The following is an 8,271-nucleotide window of genomic DNA, read 5'->3' on the forward strand; positions in this document are numbered from 1 at the left end:
TCCCTTTAAACCTTTTTATAAACCAAAAAGCTGTAACCTATGTGTTGACTGTGAAACAAAGTAGACTTTAAAAATATGCATTTATGGTGTAATTACTACATTTTCGTGTCACTCCATGTTCATATTTACTGCAAACAATGCGCGGTTACTTTAATTCAGCGCTTGCAGCGCAGCAATAGACTGGGTGTGGAAACGATCTCTGCACTGCTGCAGACGCACCGCTCCTGAACGCACTGCCGAACGCAACCTTGTGCAGTGAACACTTTAATCCGTTAACATGAGCGTGGAAAAAATACGCACCGCGTGTGCACTGTGTGGAGTTATTGATGTGTAACCACAGGCTGCCACTAGATGGAGCGAGAGCGACACGTGTGTGCCAGCGAGTTGTATACATGTAAGGTTGTTTCGAGAGTTTTCAGTAAAGCACGTAAATACAGTTCGAATCCAGAGTCTTTATTTACAAGACATGACATGGTGTCAAAAGTGCTGTAGTTTAACGTGTTAGCGGCTTTAGTTAGCTCGTAAAAGCCCGGATAAGCTGGGAAGAAAGGTCAAGCTGAAATGGACGGCGGAGATAATGCGGTAGCTGCAGCAGCAGGACCGAGTGCTACATTCAGCATACGGCCGCCTGAACCTTTTGACTTTTCTAAACCACAAGAATGGGCAAAATGGATTCGAAGATTCGAATGATTTCGATTGGCGAGCAACTTCCATGAAAACTCAGACGAAAACCAAGTGAATACTTTAATTTACTGCATGGGAGATGAGGTCGATAATATTCTCCGGGGATTACCGCTGGCAGACACGGATAAAACAAAGTATAGTGCAGTAAAAGCAGGCTTTGAGGCACACTTCGTGGGAAAGAGAAATGTGATTTATGAATGTGCTCATTTCAATATGCGCAAGCAGGAGGAAAATGAAACTGTGGATTCATTTGTGACAGCTTTGTATGCCCTGGCGGAACATTGCAATCATTCAGCATTACATGACGAGCTGATTAGGGACAGACTCGTTGTGGGGTTGGAGGACAGACGACTTTCTGAACGTATGCAGCTGGATTATGAGCTGACGCTGGATAAAGCAATTGCAATGGCAAGGCAAAGTGAGGAGGTGAAACGACAGCAAGCAACACTGAGAAGTGCATCGGACACTGTGGCTGCTGACGCTAGCTCTGTTGATAGTGTGTTCAAGGGAAAGTGTGGTGTAGGCAGACCCCAAAACGGGAACAACCCTAAACTAAAGCCTCATGCATCCCTCTCCGACAAAATGAATAGCAACCAGTGCCATAAGTGTGGTAGCTCCTCGGCTCATGCAAAGCGAGATTGTCCAGCAAATGATGTAAAATGTCACACCTGCTGTAAAAAAGGCCATTATAAGCGAGTGTGTGCATCATCAAATCTGTGCGTGAAGTGTGTGAGGGTGGCCCCATATTCCTGAGCAGCATTGCAGGTCCTGGCGAACCATGGATGGTAGACATAGACATTGGTCACAAACGAGTCATTTAAGATCGATACAGGGGCTGATGTCACCGTCATTCCAGCAGAAATGTTCAAAGAGATTTTTAAAGAAAACTTATCTGCCCTCGGGGATGCGACGAGGCCGTTGCTTGGGCCAGGGCAAGTTCCTTTGGATGTAGTTGGAGTTGCCAGGAGACGTGGAAAACAGTCAGAGGACGATGTGTACGTAATCAGAAATCTACATACTGCACTTCTGGGATGACCGGCTATCTCAAAGCTTGGGCTTGTGGCACAATTAGATAGCATCGACATCAAAACAATAAAGATGAGCTACCCAAAATTGTGCAGTGGTTTGGGAGAAATACGACAGCCATATGTGATCAGTCTGAAACCAGGAGGCACTCCATTCTCACTTAAAACCCAGAGACGGATCCCGCTACCTCTAATGGGGAAAGTTAAAGAGGAGCTGCATCGTGTGGATACATTGGGAGTAATTAGTAGAGTGGAGGAACCAACAGACTGGTGTGCCGGGATGGTTGTGGTCCTGAAGAAGTCAGGTACTGTTCGAATAGGTGTAGACCTCTCCAAGTTGAATGAGTCCGTTCGCCGAGAAAAATACATCCTGCCGTCAGTAGAACAGACACTTGGAATGTTGGCTGGTGCTCAAATTTTCAGTAAGCTAGATGCCAATATTGGATTCTGGCAGATACTGTTGTCAGAGGAGTCTGCACGGTACACAACGTTCATAACGCCGTTTGGTCGCTATTTCTTCTTCGGAATAACTTCTGCACCCGAACACTTCCAGAATGGAATAGCTACAGAAGTCACAGATGGGCTGGAAGGCACAGTGTGTCATATCGATGATGTTCTGGTGTGGGGGAGAACAGAGGAGGAGCATGACTCGGGACTGCATGTGGTGCTGGAGAAAATGCAAAAGGCAGGCATCACTCTCAATGTTGAGAAGTGCGAGCTGTCGAAGCGGAAAGTGCATTTCTTAGGACACTTCATTTCTGCCGAAGGAATTAGTCCTGACCCAATGAAGACTGCAGCTATCAGAAACATGACTGAGCCCTCCAATGTGAGTGAATTGAGGAGTTTCCTGGGAATGGTAAATCAGCTAGGGAGGTTCATTCCCCAACTAGCAGACGAAGATAAAGCTCTTCACGACCTGCTGTCAAAAAAAAGAACTGTTGGATCTGGAGCACAGAACAGGCCAAAGCTTTCAAACTCTGAAAGATGCACTGTCGTCTTGACCTGTTCTAGCGATTTATGACACGAACAGAGATTGCAACATGTCAGCGGATGCTTCGTCCTATGGACTAGGGGCGGTCCTTATGCAGAGATGGCAGGAAGGATGGAAACCGATAGCTTATGCATCAAGATCTCTCACTCAGACTGAGCAAAGGTATGCACAAGTGGAAAAAGAGGCGTTGGATCTCAAATGGGCGTGCAAAAGATTCAGTGACTTTCTCATTGGCAAGCACTTTGAAATGGAGACCGATCACAAGCCATTATTGAGTCTCTTAGGAGCTCAAGCTCTGGATGCTCTTCCCCCCCCTCGTATCCAGAGGTTTAAAATGCGATTGATGTGGTACTCCTACTCCATCGTTCACGTGCCAGGAAAGAGCTTGTGGGTAGCTGACAATGTCACGCGCTCCTGTAAAACAGAGTCACAAGAAGACAGAGAACTCTGGGAGGACACGAACATATATGTAGACTCACTATTGGAAAATTTACCAGCAAGTACAACGTATCTGGGACAGCTGAGAGAGGAATTAACGAGTGACAATGTCTGTTCCAGTGTGATGCAACTGTGCGTTGAAGGGTGGACAGAGCGCAGCAAGAGTGACCCAATACTGAAACGATATTGGGCAGAACGTGGTCTTAACTGTGCAAGATGAACTGTTGCTTAGAGGCACGAGGCTGGTTATTCCAGTGGCCATGAGAAGCAGTGTTCTAAACAAATTGCATGAGGGACATTTGGGACTTGTGAAATGCAGAGAGCGGGCAAGTCAGTCAGTGTGTTGGCCAGGGTTAAGTCATCAGCTGAAGGAAATAGTCCTCAACTGCAGGACATGCATTAAAGAGAGACAGAACCCAAAAGAACCCCTTATGTTCACTCAGTTCCCTGACAGGCCATGGCAAAGGCTAGGGGCAGATTTGTTCATGTTGGGAAACAAGATGTACCTGCTTGTGGTAGACTACTACTCCAGATATGTGGAGATAGCTCAGTTAACACCTACCAGGTCTACCGACATCATTGTTCACATGAAGTCCATATTCGCGCGTCATAGAGTTCCAGAGACACTGGTTACTGATAATGGGCCACAATTCTCTGGGCACTCATTTGCATCCTTTGTAGCTTCATATGGATTTGTTCATGTAACTAGTAGCCCTAGATTTCCCCAAAGCAACGGTGAGGCCGAACGGGCAGTCAAGACAGTGAAGGCTCTTCTCAAGAAAGCCAATGATCCATACCTTGCTCTTTTAGCTTATAGAGCGAACCCCTTGCAAAATGGATACAGTCCGGCTCAACTTCTTATGGGTAAGAGGTAAGGGTTCTTATGTTTTAATTTCCTGGTTAAATAAAGGTAAATAAATAAATAAGAGGCTCCGAACGACTGTGCCTACACTGCCATCGATGCTAAATCCAGTACTCCCTGATACCGTGGCTGTTTCTTCAAAAGAGAAGGAAAGGAGGGATCCAGAGCATTTCAATGGGAGTCACAGAGCCAGAAAACTCAGCATACTGCAGCCAGGAGATAGTGTCTGGATATCTGATGCTAAAGAATCAGGAACAATTGTTGCCAGTCACTCTGCTCTGAGGTCTTACCTTGTGAACACTCAGCAAGGGACTGTGAGACGTAACCGTCACCATCTGGTACAAATGCAAGCAGAAGCCAAGGAGGACAACAGTGGAACATCTGATCATCTTTCTGTTGCAACCTCTGAGCCACTCCCTACCACTCAGGAGTCAGAGAAGCAGGATGTTCCAGATTTGACATCCACTACTAGAACCAAGTATGGGAGGCCAATAGTGAAACCAGTAAGAACCTGTGAACTGTGTGTGGTGTGGGTACAGGTTCCCTACCACTTAATGTAAATAATTGTGGACAAATGTTCAAGAGGCAAGCACCAATGTTCAAACAACCTGTTTGTTCAAGGAGTTAGATAGGAGAAGATCTTCCAGCAAAAGAGGCAGAATAATCCTCTTAAGATCTGTTGAGACAAAGAAAAAACCCTTTGTTCTCTAGAAAGGGGAGATGTGGGGTTATTGATGTGTAACCACAGGCTGCCACTAGATGGAGCGAGAGCGACACGTGTGTGCCAGCGAGTTGTATACATGTAAGGTTGTTTCGAGAGTTTTCAGTAAAGCACGTAAATACAGTTCGAATCCAGAGTCTTTATTTACAAGACACGACACACTGCAAACGGAGTAATGTGAACCTGGCGTTATGTGTGTGCGCTGCGAGTGTGTATGAGCGCACGGTCTCCAGGAGAGCGCGCTAGAGCTGAATGGTTAAACACAGGCAAGAATTAAAAAGAAATTAAATTTATAAACTTTAGTGACAACGTGACACTGCCTCGACTGTGCAAGTGACAATTCCTGTGTCAACTGTGCAGCGTGCAGTTCGCTTATAGACAGACGCCATGTGGTGATTTGAAGCCATTTGCGTATTTTGAGAGAGAAAGAGAGAGCGTGCACGTGGTGATTCACTCACGCCGTTTGTGAAATTACAATCTCACACAAGGTTTTCAGATTACTTTATAAATTATTAAATGAAGTAGTATGAAGGCGAGTACCTCACCTTCAGCATTATAGTTATTTCACCCACACCGGACAGAGACTGAGACGGTGCCACTGCATGTCGTGCCAAACTTCTCACGGCAGCGTCATCAACTTCAGATCGTTTTTTTGAGATCGGCCTTTTTAGAGACCGTTGATCAGTCATCCAAACATAATTATCGACCGATTGTGATCGGTAGCCGATCAATCGGAGCACCCCTACTACCCATTGTAGAAAACAAAACTTGCAAATTGTAAAAAAGCAACATTAAAGGTGCACTAATTTTTGCCAAACAATTGTTGATATTTGAAAGCACCAAAACAAACACGCCCATACCCCAACAAGACCTCGCCCCTATTTTGATAGCTCCGCCCACACGTACGTACACAATCATGGCAACGACTATTGCGGAAACAAGCGAAGATGACACACATGCATATTCAAACAAAAGCCAACACACAGGTAAGTTGTGTGAAACGAAGCAAAATCAACGTTTCTCACCTATAAAGAAGAAACAACGCAAACTCGGTGTCCGATTCGTGCCCTTCCCACTCCTGAGTTTCTCTCCACTGCTGGAAAGCTGCTCCGATATTTATGCGGGTCCTACCTCTTGCCTGATCGTAACCCTTCTTTTTAAGGTTTTGTTCCTCCGAAATTTTCCTCTTTTTTATCTTCCATTTCTCTCTATCTATAATCGATCTGCTAACATCCGTCCTGTGCACTCAAATTGTGTGCTCTCTTACATTTATTAGTTTAGCAGACGCTCTAGGATGAAGTCAGATGGGAACGAAAGAGATGAGTTGTCAGGGATTCAGCACTCCAGATCACAATGAGGTGATTAACTAATAATGAGAACAGGAATAACCAAATATGGACACAGAGTGAGAAACCACAATCAACAGTCCACAGGGGTGCGACACTATTACTTTTATACTGACCAAACAATATTTTCTATCCATAACCCAACCCTAACCCTAAACCTACCCCTTACAGGAAACCTGTTTGCATTGTTACACTTTCAGATAAACATCATTTACTATTTTTATTTACATTTTTTCCCCTTTTGGGGACCGCAGGCCCGTCCCCACAATGTAAAAAATGTCAGGGTTTACTATCCTGTGGGGAGATTTGGTCCCCACAATGTAGCATAAACAAGTACACACACACACACACACACACACACACAAAACGATAGTCCGATTCACGAACAAATGATTCTCATGGGTCGGTTCGGTCTTGTAATCAAAACACTCAACCCGAGTTACCGATTTGAATCAGTCTGACAAATCCTGCATCAACTTATGACTCACTGCACGTTCCATGACAATGCATCATTAGGCTACTTTAATCTGACATCAAGCTAAATTTCATTTCTTTATTTATTTAAAAATGTATTTTTTTCGCCTAAAATATTCAGTTAATTATATTACGTCTATAGTCAGAGATTTAAAATGAACTTCTATTAAACATCTATCATCGCTTCATCCCGATCAGGTCAATCTGCTTTTAGTTTCCAGGAAAACATGCTATTTTGGACACAGTTTCCTGCTTATAGCAGTGAACTACACATATGCTACAATATTATGACCACATATTTACTAAGGATGCTATTCCACAGAAAATAAAAAGATCCACCACAAAGACATGGTAATGAATTACATTCCATAGTTACAACTGTACACAGACTGACTGAACAACTCTCCAACCTCCATTCATGCCAAAGCAGGAGGAAGCTCTGGGCAGTTGGCGAGAGGAAATGGCGTGGCTGGTCTGAGGTTTGGAGGAAGAATGGGAAGTATGCTGTTACTGTGGTGCTGGTCAGACAGCAGGCTTTAGGTTTCCTCACCACGGCTGCCCGAACCACATCTGTCCTTTGCTCTCACTCAATCTTCTCAGCCATTTAAACTATAAAATGCTTCCTCACTAAATGCAGCTCCACCCAACTCTTAAACTGTGTACATTAAAAGAACACCCCCTACTACACCCACATAACGGTGAATAAAACAGGCTTGCTCGACCGTTAAAACTGTTGGAGCGGCCCAGCCAGCTTTTCATTCACATGTTCTGATGTTGTTTGTGGTCATCATTGCCCCTTTATGAACAAGCAGGAAAAAAAAGACAGAGAAATGATGAGAGGGAAAATGTTCATACAAACTGGTTTCAGTGAGTAATAAGAGAAGGGCAAAAGAAGAACACAGTACATATGTTTTTACTTCAATATTTTGCCATTTTCTAAATTTCTATTTTTACAGTTCTTTAACTCTTAAAAATTATGTTTTTAATTGGCATTTATGGTTCCATGGAACCTTTCCCCAAAAAAAAAACAGAAAACCCAGAAAACAATATTAGGTAATATGCAAATTAAGTACTAGTTCACAAACTCTTGAGACATGAAACACATTTACCTACTTTTAGTTTTTTGAATATTTTCACCTTAATATTAATCTTATTTATTGTTTATTTTACTAATTTTATAAAATTACATTAACATGACCTCCTCCCCAAAACCAACCAGATTAAACATATATTGAACATCTGTTTCCAAATAGGGTTATTATATGCAAGTAAGTGCTGTTATTTTCTGTCACAACGACCATATGTCCTCACACAATTTAGATAATTTCCCTCATTTTAACGATATAAAAAATGGCTGTGACATGCAATAGTTTTGAATATAATATTGACAACACTATGAGCTGTCAACACCATTACATTTTCTTTCAGTAGATGAGCTGCAGTTTAAAACCATCCTGTAGCGTCAATTTATTCTGAATCCTATTTGAATGCTAGATTTACAAAACATCCCCTTAAACCAGTTTGAATCACATTAATTGTCTCACTGAGACATTTCTCAACCCTTTTAGCCTCAGTCTTATTTAGATATTTTACTGTATCTATGATTTACTATGATTATGATCTGAGAGAATGTCTGGAAATGACAGGGAATGTTTTTTTCACAGACACAGTGTTACGGGAATAATCGAACTATTAGAGTATTTATTTTTTCTTACATGAGTTGCACCTTT

Source organism: Sinocyclocheilus grahami, unplaced genomic scaffold (assembly GCF_001515645.1).
Source record: "Sinocyclocheilus grahami isolate Dianchi unplaced genomic scaffold, SAMN03320097.WGS_v1.1 scaffold337.1, whole genome shotgun sequence".
NCBI lineage: Eukaryota > Metazoa > Chordata > Actinopteri > Cypriniformes > Cyprinidae > Sinocyclocheilus > Sinocyclocheilus grahami.